Genomic DNA, 12,433 nt, shown 5'->3' with positions numbered 1-12,433 from the left:
CTATCCCCGATTATCTTCATTCTCTCCATCTATTTGCTACCTTCGATTTTTAACAAAAAGTACAATGATGTGTCGAACATTACCATATCTTGTGTTGATGGTGTAATGGTTAGCATTGCTGCCTTCCAGGCAGTAGATCTTGGTTCGATTCCCGATCAACGCATATCCGCTTTCGAGTCTTCATGATCCTCTATTTGAATAAAAATATTGCATGTTTTTACGCCGACCATAGAAATTAACTTTTGCCTTTGTTAACAAAATCGATTCTGTTTTATTCCATTTGTTTGATATGTCCAAAAAAAATCAGGAACAATATATTTCGAGTCAATTTACGAGACACAGAACACTAGCAAAAAAGTTTGAATTATCTTCACTGCCATAAATCTTCGACTAATGATCCTAAAAAGGGTCTCGTTTCCAAGAGACGTGCAATGGAGGTAATAATTTTTTGCTTGAAAGCGTGATTTGCGGTAAATACGGTCGTAGGTCATGCCGAGATTTGAACTCGGTTCCTTGGATTCAAAGTCCATAGTGCTAATCATTACACCACAGAACTAACTTCAGATTAGTTTCGAAACGCATTTTTTTCCATCCAGGATTATAACGGTAACAAAAAAAATGTTTAATTATCTTCACTGCAATAAATCTTCAACTACTCATCTTAAAAAGTTCCTCGTTTCCACGAGACGTGAAATGCTTGCAATTTTTTCCTTGAATTTTGATTAGCTTTAATGCGATCGTACCTCCTGCCGAGAATTGAACCCGGGTCCTTGCAATTGGATTCAGAGTCCAAAGTGCTAACCATTACACCACAGAACCGACTTACAGTGGTTCCGAAACGCTTTTTCATCCAGGAAAATAACGATGCATATGAGACTGTTCACCGTGAATTTCTCCATTTAAACTAGCGTACAATTTTTTTCTATCAACCATTTTCTTCGATCTCTCCATCCAATTTCTACCATTAATTTGTAACAAAGGTACAATGACGTGTCGAATATCACTATAACTTGCGTTGATGGTGTAATGGTTAGCATTTCTGCCTTCTAAGTGGTAGGTCTGGGTTTGATTCTCGGTCAACGCATATCCGCTTTCGGGTCTTCATCATCCTTTATTCGAAGGAAAATATTGCATTTTTTGACGACGATTGCCTTAAGTAAACTCAAACTTTCGGTATTTTTACATCCCGTGCAAAGTTTCTTGCGGAAATTTTTTCGCATTTGCGATTGAAAAATAACGCATTCTCATTAATTGAGAAACTCGCGTGACAGCTGTCCAACCTCCTCTTGAATCCGGCCATCTCGGAAAAATATCCTGTGAGTCCGGTAAATTCAAACTGACCTGTAGTAATGCAAGAAATGGACTGATTGGTTTCCCTTATGCAAATCAGTCCGTCACCCCACAAGTCAGTCGAGATAAATCCAATTGGGCTTATGGACCAGTGAAATGAGCATACTGCCTGTGCCACTTTCGGCATTTTACAGCGCTGCTCTGAATAAGCGAATATGTTTTAATGTGAACCCACTACATGACATTAAACTGGATTATGATGTTGTGAAACAAAACTAGACTATGACGTTGTTTAGTCTTCCATAATTTTTTACTAATAATTTTTTATGTTATTTGACACTTCACTTAATGCAGGTAAACTCTGGTAGTTTAAAGGGTCTTATAATTACTAATTTTCCCCTGTAATAATTTTTTAGGTATATATTGCAAAAATTAATGACCATAATGGTCGAACTGATGTCATGCAGGATACATCATTAAGGTTAGCGTGCGATCGTAACCTTGACTGGTACGCGAAAAACATTGCGGTGACAAATTAATTTTTAGCGGAATTATTAAAGAGAAGACATTTCCTAGAGCTTTATAGCTGCTTCATCTTCAACAGTCACGTGACAAGGGGTGGTCGTTGTTCGTAATTCTTCGTCCTTCACTTGTTGTACATTGATGTAAGATTTCTAAAAACAATTTTGAAGTTATTGAAGAAAAATCACTATAACAGTGATAATAATCATAGTTATATAATTTTTGTTTGTTTAAAAATTCTTCATCTCGATTTGCAAACTGTGCATAGGAACTATATTTTTCGAACAATAATACATTATATCGTTTCTATACAACAGTTCTGGTAATGAGAAAAAGACATGAATAATTGTGAGGAATATCTACATCGATCTTATTTCTAAATGCTTCTCAGTACAAAAAGATATTATGATATTACTAGTTTTTATGCGTGGAAGTATAGTAATAAACGAACAGGGCTTAGATCAATTTCTGCCGACTTTAAGACATTCTGCGTGGTTCTTTCTCTTTGCTACAATCTCTGTGCTGCAAACATCTTTATTATACAGCAAGTTTGAAAGTTAATCTTTTGCAGAATCTGATTGTTTAAAACGATGCCACGTGAAAGACAAGAAATTGGATTGTTAACGGCAAAATATTGTTTGTCTGATTTCAACCGTTTGATCGAGGGTAACGGGAGTTAGGTTGTCGTTTTTTGTTAATTATATATATAATCAAATTTAACTGACAAAGAATAAAAGAAATACAACCTTATACTTAAAGGCTTTGCTCTACACTATATAGCTAAATAAAAACAATATGGCGTCCTTAAATATTGAGTTCAGCAGGAGGCCTCGTAAGTAAGGTTATTAAAAAGGCAAATAAGATCCTTATAAATTAGCACTACTAAATAGCAAGTTTTCATTTGTTTCTCAATTTGTTGGTTAAAACTACGTCACGTGGAGTCGTAAAAGGCGGGAAATTCTAATGTTTAACGCAAAATCTTGTTTCTCAGGTTTAAACCAGTTTGATAGGGGGTCAATTCTTTTAACCACCTGGGTTAATAAAACCAGAAGTCATAAAGTACGCGACATATGACCTTTCAACTTCAGCCGATTTCTTTCTATAATGTCTGCTTTCCAGTTACGCGTTTTTCATACGCACGTACACGCACGTAAAAGTCTAAATCCTTTTGCATGATATCTTTTAAAAAACTAAGTAAATAAATCGAAGGAACTTAGTTTCCTGCTTATTTTAGTATGCATTAGTTGACCTAGATGTTAAATAATGAAAATTTAAAAGCATTTAAAATTTTCCGTACGTGTACGTGCGTATAAAAAACGCGTAAGTGGAAAGCAGCCTTAACGAAGAGTTACTTTGCCTACGTTTTTGTCGCGTATTTTTACCCCATGTTTCCTTGGAAACTTGCTATATTCACCATGGGAAACATTAGTCCACAAAGCATGATTTCGGGTCCACAAAGCTGGATTTTTTCCGAGGAGATCAGTCAATAAATCTTAATTATACCAGTCTTTCTGTTTTGAAAAATATAAAAATGTTTTATGCCATATTGCAAGCCAAGTTGCCATAGTGAAAAAAAAACAACTGTAGAATTCGGTCCACAAATCGGTCGGGAGTTCCCAATATTGGAAAATAGACGTTTTTTTTACGCGTTAAACAAACTACTGTAGGTTTTATAGGTAGGTCTATAGGTTTGCGTCCAAGCCAATTGTCTTTAAAGTCAAGCATTAAAATTTTATTATGTTAGACTTATTACTTTTTTAATTATCGCACCCGAAAATAAGGGGAATGAGAATTTTAGTTTGCTAAGAAAAGCGACGAAAAATTTTTTGCATATAATTATTCATAAATTATAGAAAACAATACAATAGATCAACGAAATAATAGAATAAACAAATTGCCCCTTTTGTTTTCTCCGGATAAAACACTAATTAAAAAAACTTTTCGTTTAATCCTTGCGTTCTTTTTATATTTTTTTTGAGAAAAAAATATCCATGCAGGATTGATAAGGGAGACATTTAAGTTTTCATCCCTTGAAATTCTTAAAAAGGAATGAATCGCGTTTTTTTAAGACCACCTTAATAAAAGCGGAAGTCGTACATGATGTTAGGTCAAATCACGCCACATATGGTCTTTGAACCACAGCCATTTTTGTTTTCATTTTTTCACAAAACGTTTGTTTGTTAGTTTGCGTATGTATACTTTATTATAATTTATTATACTAATTCTTGCGGCGTCATGAACTTAATACCTTTCTAACCGCAAAATACGACATTAATTTGTGATTTCACTGATTTAAACCTTAAGGCCTACCTGATCATGCATTAACATATCATGGAGATCTTTTCTTAGTTGGAAAAAACTTGGTCGCTTCTTTTCATCAACATCCCAACAATTCATCATTATTTTATATCTACCGATGGAAAAGAGATTTAATAACGCTTGAAAGATTCTTCCTGGCAGAGCAGGCACAGATTTTCGGCGGTTTAGAGACAATGACTTCCTTTTTAGCAAGATATTGGCGATCAACATAATTATGAGCAACATATGAGCTAACTGATTGGCTCTCTGCTAGACAGATATTAGCTCATATTTTTCCAGTAGACACACGTAGACAAAAAGGCGGCAAGATTTGGCGCCTTTAAAAAATAGTGAAGTTCAAAATGTAAATAGACCGTTTGCTCACATATACGAACTTGACTTCCACTTTAAGTTTGCTTTACTTACATTTCGTTGGAACAGTTTGGCGGTTTTTGTAATCGACCTCCTGAACTAATGTAGCTGACAATCACAAACGGTGATAAATGTTTGTATGGTATTTCCCCTGAAAATTCAATCATTTCATTTATTTAAACTTGACGTTTTATACATAGTGGAAGCTTCCACAAGGGAGATGCAAACTGGATGAAGCAGAGTTCACTTGAATCATGCAGGACTGGAAATGGGGATGAATTACAATCTAATCACTTAGGAAATTTCAAACTCGTAGAGACATTAAAAAATTCGTGCATGAACGCCTAGTAAGAATTCCGACTAATGTTCCTAATATTCCAACGAATTTAAAAATTTCATTACTCACCTAGAGTTACGATTTCATACAGGAGGACACCAAAACTCCACCTGATTAATTTTAAATGCAAATAAAATATTTCAATAGTATTCTTATTGGACCTAATTATATGATACTGCATGAATAATTGGTGATTGAGAATACATGCCATTTTTGTATAGAATAAACAGTAGGTTATAAACTTACACGTCGCTAGCAGTCGTAAAGCGACCGTAAAGTAGACTTTCCAATGCCATCCATTTTACTGGAAGTAGGTCCTAATAGAATACACGAGAAATTAAGGTTATATTCGAACTGTAAGCACTGATTGCCTACAATAAAAAGGTTAAAAAACACGGCCAGTGCCATAAATAAAACGGAGGGACAATACAAATACATGCATAGTTAGTGATCATCCAGGAAGAACGCTCAAGTCACAGTTTTCATTTTTCAAGTTAATAATTTATATATTTTTCAACCTCACGTTCGAACTAAATAAACAGTCTTTTTGAAACGCTGACTATGATCTTATTTTTCAAGCCATTCATTTACAACCACGATCATTTTTTTGCCTAGTTTTATAGTATTGATTAAAAATATAGCCTTGCGAAGCATTTGAATACACGTTGGGTGTAATTACTTGATTCAAACATTTACTTTAGCTCACAATAAAATAATTTAGGTAAAATACCTGGTTCGTTCGCATATATTCTTCAGTATTTGCAATATCCCTTGTCAACCCAAAGTCCGTAATTTTTGCGACATTATCGTCACGGCTGATAAGAATATTTCGTGCAGCCAAGTCACGATGAACCAGCTGAAAATATGAAAGGTTTAATAAGGCACTGGAACCGTCCTTCATCTTTTTTGTTTCAAATTTATTATACTAAGGGACTATGTTACACATATTCTGTTCCTATACTATTGCTCTATCCATAGTATGGAAATGGCAATTACAGTATGGATATTATAAACTTCCATACTATTTTCAACCACCAGCCATGTATTATCTCCGTATATAATATGGATTTTAAAAAATTATTCCTTTTAGCTGATATAAACTATTTACAGCAAACTATTTACAACATATACCTTCAGATCAGAAAGATGCACCATTCCACTTGCCACATCCACACCAATTTTCAGCAGTTGACGACCGTCTAAAGTCGAAGTTGTTTTGACATACTTCGAGTCAGATGTTGAAGAATTGTCAATAACTCTTCTTTTTTTCAAAAAACTTTGCAGATTACCACAAAAGCAATACTCTGTCACCACCATTAGTTTCTCTGAAATTAAGCAAGTATCTTAAGACATGCCGTAAATGATATCCTTATTGCAACTGGAAATATTTGTCTATAAATTTTTGGTACGTTCCAATATAAACTGGGAGCAGCGGGAAAGCGTCTTCAAACAACTTAGCAACCAATGTGGTATAACAGCTGCCGAAAATAGACAAAACACTTCTCAACGTTTCGACCTGAGGGCCTTGATATGATACTAACTCATCCTTGACGTATGATACTTAATAACTCTCCTGACGAAGACCTTCAGGTCGAAACGTTGAGATGTCGAGAGGGTGTTTTGTCTATTTTATAAATTGTTGGTTCTTTCCAAACGGTACGATTTTGTCCGGCTATGTAAATTTCGAGCTTTTATAATTATTCATGTCTTTTGAAATTTACTATTTTCACAGTCAATCAACACCAAAGTAGCAAGAAGACAAATTGTTTAGGCAGGCTACGCTACTGTTTTTGCATGGCAGTTGCAGCTATATGTATTATAAACCTATAAATCATGCAATTGTCTTGAAGAAAGTTAAAAATTATCGATTCGCACGCCCCCAAAATTTTCGCCATCGACTCTTTTTGATTGATAAATAGGGACTTACCTTCTAAAATACAAGCTCCAATAAAGCGTATGACATTTGGGTGTGGTTCTTTGTTAGTTTTTTTCAACATCTCCAACTCATCTAAGAAATCTGACACGTCAGATTCCGTTGGATTATCTGAACAAAAGCGTTAAAAGTTTAAGTGAGAATAACAATAAATAAATAATCAAGGTAAAAACAGTGAAATATCACCTATTGATATGAAATATATCTTAGACCAAAAAAATTGAGCTTTGATGGGGAAAATTGGAATTTACCGTAAATATTAAATAAAGGTATTCAACAGCTAATTTAATAATTATTACATTTTTAACTCAAAAGATTTTCACCTGTAAAATCATAGGTAGCCCAAGACTCGTGGTCCACGCGCGTACACGCTACTCTGTGATAAGCATATATTAATTTATCCTAAGGTTGGCAACTTTATCACCAATTATCAATAATATATCACATACATACATGTCAAACTTCGATAAAAACTGAAAAACTACCACAAAATACTGCAAAATTATTAAATATAAATGAACTTGGATATATTTTCTAAATTTCGACATAATTTTTAGCTTCAAAATGTATTGGGAAATACGGAAATTTGTTCCTTTAAAATAAAGTTTTTGAAAATATATTGTCGAAATTTTTTTGTCGATAGGCGGGATCCAATTTACCCTACATTACGTCACCTTATTGCAGTCAACCCTATTGAATTTTTCAGTTTTTATTGAAGTTTGACATGTATGTATGTGATATATTATTGATAATTGGTGATAAAGTTGCCAACCATAGGATAAATTAATATATATATGCTAATCACTGAGTAGCGTGTACGCGCGCGGACCACGAGTGTTGGGCTACCTATGGTAAAATGAGAACGAAATAGTTTGAGGACTATCTTTTCTGTGATTTAATGAACCAATACGAAATTGGATCGCAAAGCAAAACGTGATTTCAGACTATTCTCTTATTCATGCAGTCAGTGCTAAGGAATCATGCGGTTTGCTTATACATTACGTCGCCTAAAATAAAAGTTATACAAATGCTTTCGTCCAATATAGCTTGGTATAACGACTGCTAATGGAGAGGGCTAATGAATCAGGAAACCGCAATTAAGATCTACCAAGGTTTTATTGAACCTTATTTTTCCTACTGCGCCCCAGTATGGGACGGACTCGGAGTTACTTTAAGTGATCGAGTTCAGAGACTACAAAATAGAGCAGCACGCGTCATAACATGTTCTTCATATGATGTATCATCCAATGTCCTTCTTCATAAGCTAAAGTGGAATAATTTATCACTCAACCGTCAAAAACAGAAGGCCATACTCATGTACAAAATTCTTAATGGTGAAACACCTCAATACCTTCAAGAGATGTTCGTCTCTAGAAGGGGGCAGTATGCTCTTAGGAATTCCTATGGCAAGTTGTTTATTCCTAAACCTAACACTGATTACTTAAAGCGCTCCTCTATAGCGGAGCATTTCTTTGGAACAGCTTGCCTGAATCCTCTAGATTATCGCCATCTCTAACCTCTTTTAAAAGTAGACTGGAATCTCTATATTCTAGTTCAACCGACTCCCACACGGCAACCAGGTAGAACAGTACTCCCACGATACTCTCTTTATTTATATATAAATTAGACTGTAAATATTTAAATATCAAATGTACTGATGGTTTTCCTTCCGTGTTTAAATAAAGTGTATGTATGTATGTATGTACTGTATTAGTATACGTATCTTTTCCGAGCTTCCTTAGGACCTTAACTTAAGCCGGTTTAGCATTAGGCGTACAAATCAAGATTTTATACCGTAAATCAGTATGGGATAAAAATAAAACATTGTATGAATTATTTACTTTTTAACATTTTCACAGCAACCTGTACCGGTTCTTCACCTAGGAAAGCTGTATATAACCCTTTTTTCACAATCCCAAACTTTCCAATTCCAAGTATATCATCCAGAACCTTTAAGCGGTTGGGGGGAATTTCCCAGTTATTCAACAGTCTAACGTAAGTTAGTTCTTCTGACTGTAACTCTAAAACAAAAATGTATTTCTGATCAGTGATCGTGAGTTGACTTTCTCTCTCCCTTTCTCTCTGATGTTTTTTCTTTTAATCTTTATGTTAAAATAAGGAGTAAACATGTGGGACTTGGTTTTCAAGGTGAAAGATGTACATATATTTTGACGATTATTTAAGTATAATATATATAGAGAGAGAGGTTTAAAGGGTCTTAATTTTGAGTGGAATTATACACACTTTAAATTCAAGCCAGGAACAGTCGATGGAAAAATGAGTCAACTATAGGTCCTCCGACAGGAATCGAACCTATTTTTTCTCTCTCAAGGGGCTTTTCGTGCAGCTTAATCACAAAAATTTATATCGTTTAACTTTAAAATGTTTAGGAATACTATATAATAATATATATTAAAATGTCATCTAGTGGAGTTTGGGAGAACGAGAAATAATCAGTCGGAAAACGAGACCGTAGGACAAGTTTTTTCCAGTGAACTCAAATAAGACTGGAACGCTCACTCTTTCGGAGTTTGAAGCCAAGATGGCGGAAACTGAAGCCTTTCTCGCAGGTATGTCCCAGGCTTCTACGCATAAATTTTTTACTAGGTAAAATATTGCGGCAATTATTTTTAATCTTTGAAATTTCCGCTTAGAGGCCTGGTTCACACCTACAAGAGAGGCTTCATTGTCCGCCATCTTGGCTTCACTCATTAATGAGGGAAAATCAGAGAGTAAGCGTTCCACTCTTATTTGAGTTCACTGGTTTTTCCTCGTTATTTCGAGTTCTCTCCAACTCCCACATGTCTTTCCACACGGGAAAAAATTATTATATTTCTTTAATAATACAACTCAATAGTCTTATCTCAGCTAAATAGCTCTTGTCTGCTGCGGGTTAAAGTGCCTATATATATCACTCGTGGGATCTTTATGCATTTGAAAATAACGTAAAAAGTTAGTTAATATATTAAAAAACGTTTTTTGATTTAGTGCAATAATTTCGAAGATACAAGTCTCTAAACTACCTGCGTTCCTGAGTCCCAACCTCCTAAGTTTAAACACGGCTATTCAATTTGAAACTGCCCATTGTTTACAGGAGCCTGGGACTCAGGAACCGCACGTAGTTTAAGGGCTAGTATCTTCAAAATTATTGCACAAAATCAAAAAACCTTTTTATATATTAACTAACTACAGTACATTCTTTTCAAATGCATAAAGATTCCACGAGTGATATAGGCACTTTAAATTTGACTATTGTACTGTACGCTTTATTTTAGAAACAAGAAAAAACATTGCGCTTTTCCTAGCATTTAATATAAATACTCACTGTCATTTTTCTTCGATTGCTCTGAATTGTTAACTGTACTCGACGGATAATGTCCTCTTTTATCTCTCATTTCGGCTTGCGAAGATTCAAAATCCTGTAAGAAATAAAGTAATAGCTATAAACGTTTCATTTTCAATGGTACATTGGAGAAAATAATTATGTAAACTATATATATGAGATTAATAGAGAAAAAGTGTACTTTTAAAAATTAATTTACACAAGAGGATTTATATAAATGGAAAGGTCGAGGAAGAAAGCTTTTCACAAAATGAATTATAAGATGACAACGTTCTTATGTCCTCCGGAATTTGGTTCAAGACATAAGCACCGTTGTAGCCAAAACTTTTTTCAAGTAATCCGTCCTGGGCTTGGAAGACATAACATAGTTGAGGACCCTCTCAAATCATAATCATGCATCGTATTAGAATGTTGAAATAGATCTCTCAGACAAATATGACCTTATTTAAAGTGCCTATATCACTTGTGGGATCTTTACGGATTTGAATAGAGCTTGAAAAATTAGTTTATAAGTTCTTTTTGATATAGTTAAATAGTTTCTGAAATATTTACACCTAAACATAACGATTTGCCTAAATTTCCGTCGTGCTCGGGGGCCTGGGATTCAGGAACCGAGTTCTTGTCATAATATAATCAATTGTAATTTTACTTCGATCTTCCAATAACGTAAAATATTTTGAGAAAAACTCGCCTAGTTGCTAAAGCCATACACAACGCACCGTTCCCGCATTTTTTTCTTGAAATGCACTAACTATATCGCTAGTGAAACTCTTCATGTTTACATTATAAAAGACGGCGTCTTTGCAAATCATTCCTGAGTCCCAGTCCCCCTAACCGACGTATTTTCAAAACTGTTTAATCATATCAAAACAGGTTGTAGAACTTAAAACAAATTTTTCAAGCCCAATTCAAATCCGTAAAGATCCCACAAGTGATATAGGCACTTTAATATTTGACTAGTAGAAAGCTAGTCAGCTTGCACATTAGCTCACACCCTGCGCTTGTGTATATAATAAACAGTTGTATTGTAAATTAAAAACCGCACAAAATAACGAGATATAGCGCGCTTTTTTCACCAAAAATGGAATTTTTAAATGACGTGTGAAATTACACGCGCGGGCCAAAAAAAAGCATCACGTGAAACAAACACGCGTCGCGCATGCTGTTCTAATTGTTCTGATTCTGATAGCAGCATTTATGTCTACTGGTTTTGGCAGTGCGTTCGAAAATAGAACTAGACAAATATCGCGAGGCTATTTGTTTATACGCGCAAGAGCTCAACTAAATATACTGTATCGAGCGACCTTAAACGGCGAATGTGTGTTATAGCCTGTAAAAGTTGGTTTATGCCTGTAAACTGCATCCTAATACCGCAAAGCAAATACGAAATCAACATAATAAACACGTACTACCTTTAAAACACTTACAGTACCCTCGCAAGCTAGGGTTTCGGCCCCCCCAAAAAATTTACACACATGATAAAACCATATTCTATTATTATACTGAAAAACGCTGCCTTAACGAGACAAAATGCCAGTCCGACTAAAATACTGGCCTTATTGGTCATAGTTTGATGGATTGAGTGTAATATAATTTACCTTGATGGATTTTTTTCGTCGTCTTCTCCGTATTATCTTCAACAGGAAAAAACAGATAATTACAGCAAGGATGAGGAATATAGTCGCGCTTATCACTCCAGCGGCAATAGCGGCCTTGTCGGGCATTGATTCCCTATTTTTATTCAAGTTAGGGTCAACAGTTGGATTCTTGAGTGTTGTCATATTGTCGGTAAAATACACGGTCTTATTCGTAGCTTGTATCTTCGTTTTACGCTTTATCGTTAGGTTTTTTACATAGGCGGCTTCCCCTACAACATCGTTATCAACAGCCTGGACTTTTATGGTGTATTGCCCAAATTCATCTAAACGATAAAAATGGTGCAGGAAATGCGAATTTAAAAGGACATGTCGAAGTTTCCCTACATGCTATTTCTACCTTTTTTTAATTTAATCAAATTTTACTGCATATAAAGATAATTATGAACATAAATAAAGTAAATAAAGTAAATAAAGTAATATATAGACGGAAAAACGGAAAGGAACAATAAGAACCATACTAAAGCCGTTCTGCCAAAAAGCAAAATACTATTTAAAGGATCAAACAAGTTATACATCCCAAAAAACGAGGTTGGGATGATAACGAAATTTTTTATTGCTCTCTACGATAACAATGAGGAATTTCGTTTTAAACTAATCGCCAATTTTTGTTTACATTTTTCAGTCAAAGCCAATCAGAACGCCTAAATTTTTAATACTTCATGTAAAATGATATATATAGT

The sequence above is a fragment of the Dendronephthya gigantea genome, unplaced genomic scaffold, assembly GCF_004324835.1.
Source record: "Dendronephthya gigantea isolate DGI-Jeju-01 unplaced genomic scaffold, DenGig_1.0 000003F, whole genome shotgun sequence".
NCBI classification, from domain to species: Eukaryota; Metazoa; Cnidaria; class Anthozoa; order Malacalcyonacea; family Nephtheidae; genus Dendronephthya; species Dendronephthya gigantea.
This window is presented reverse-complemented; position numbering follows the sequence as displayed.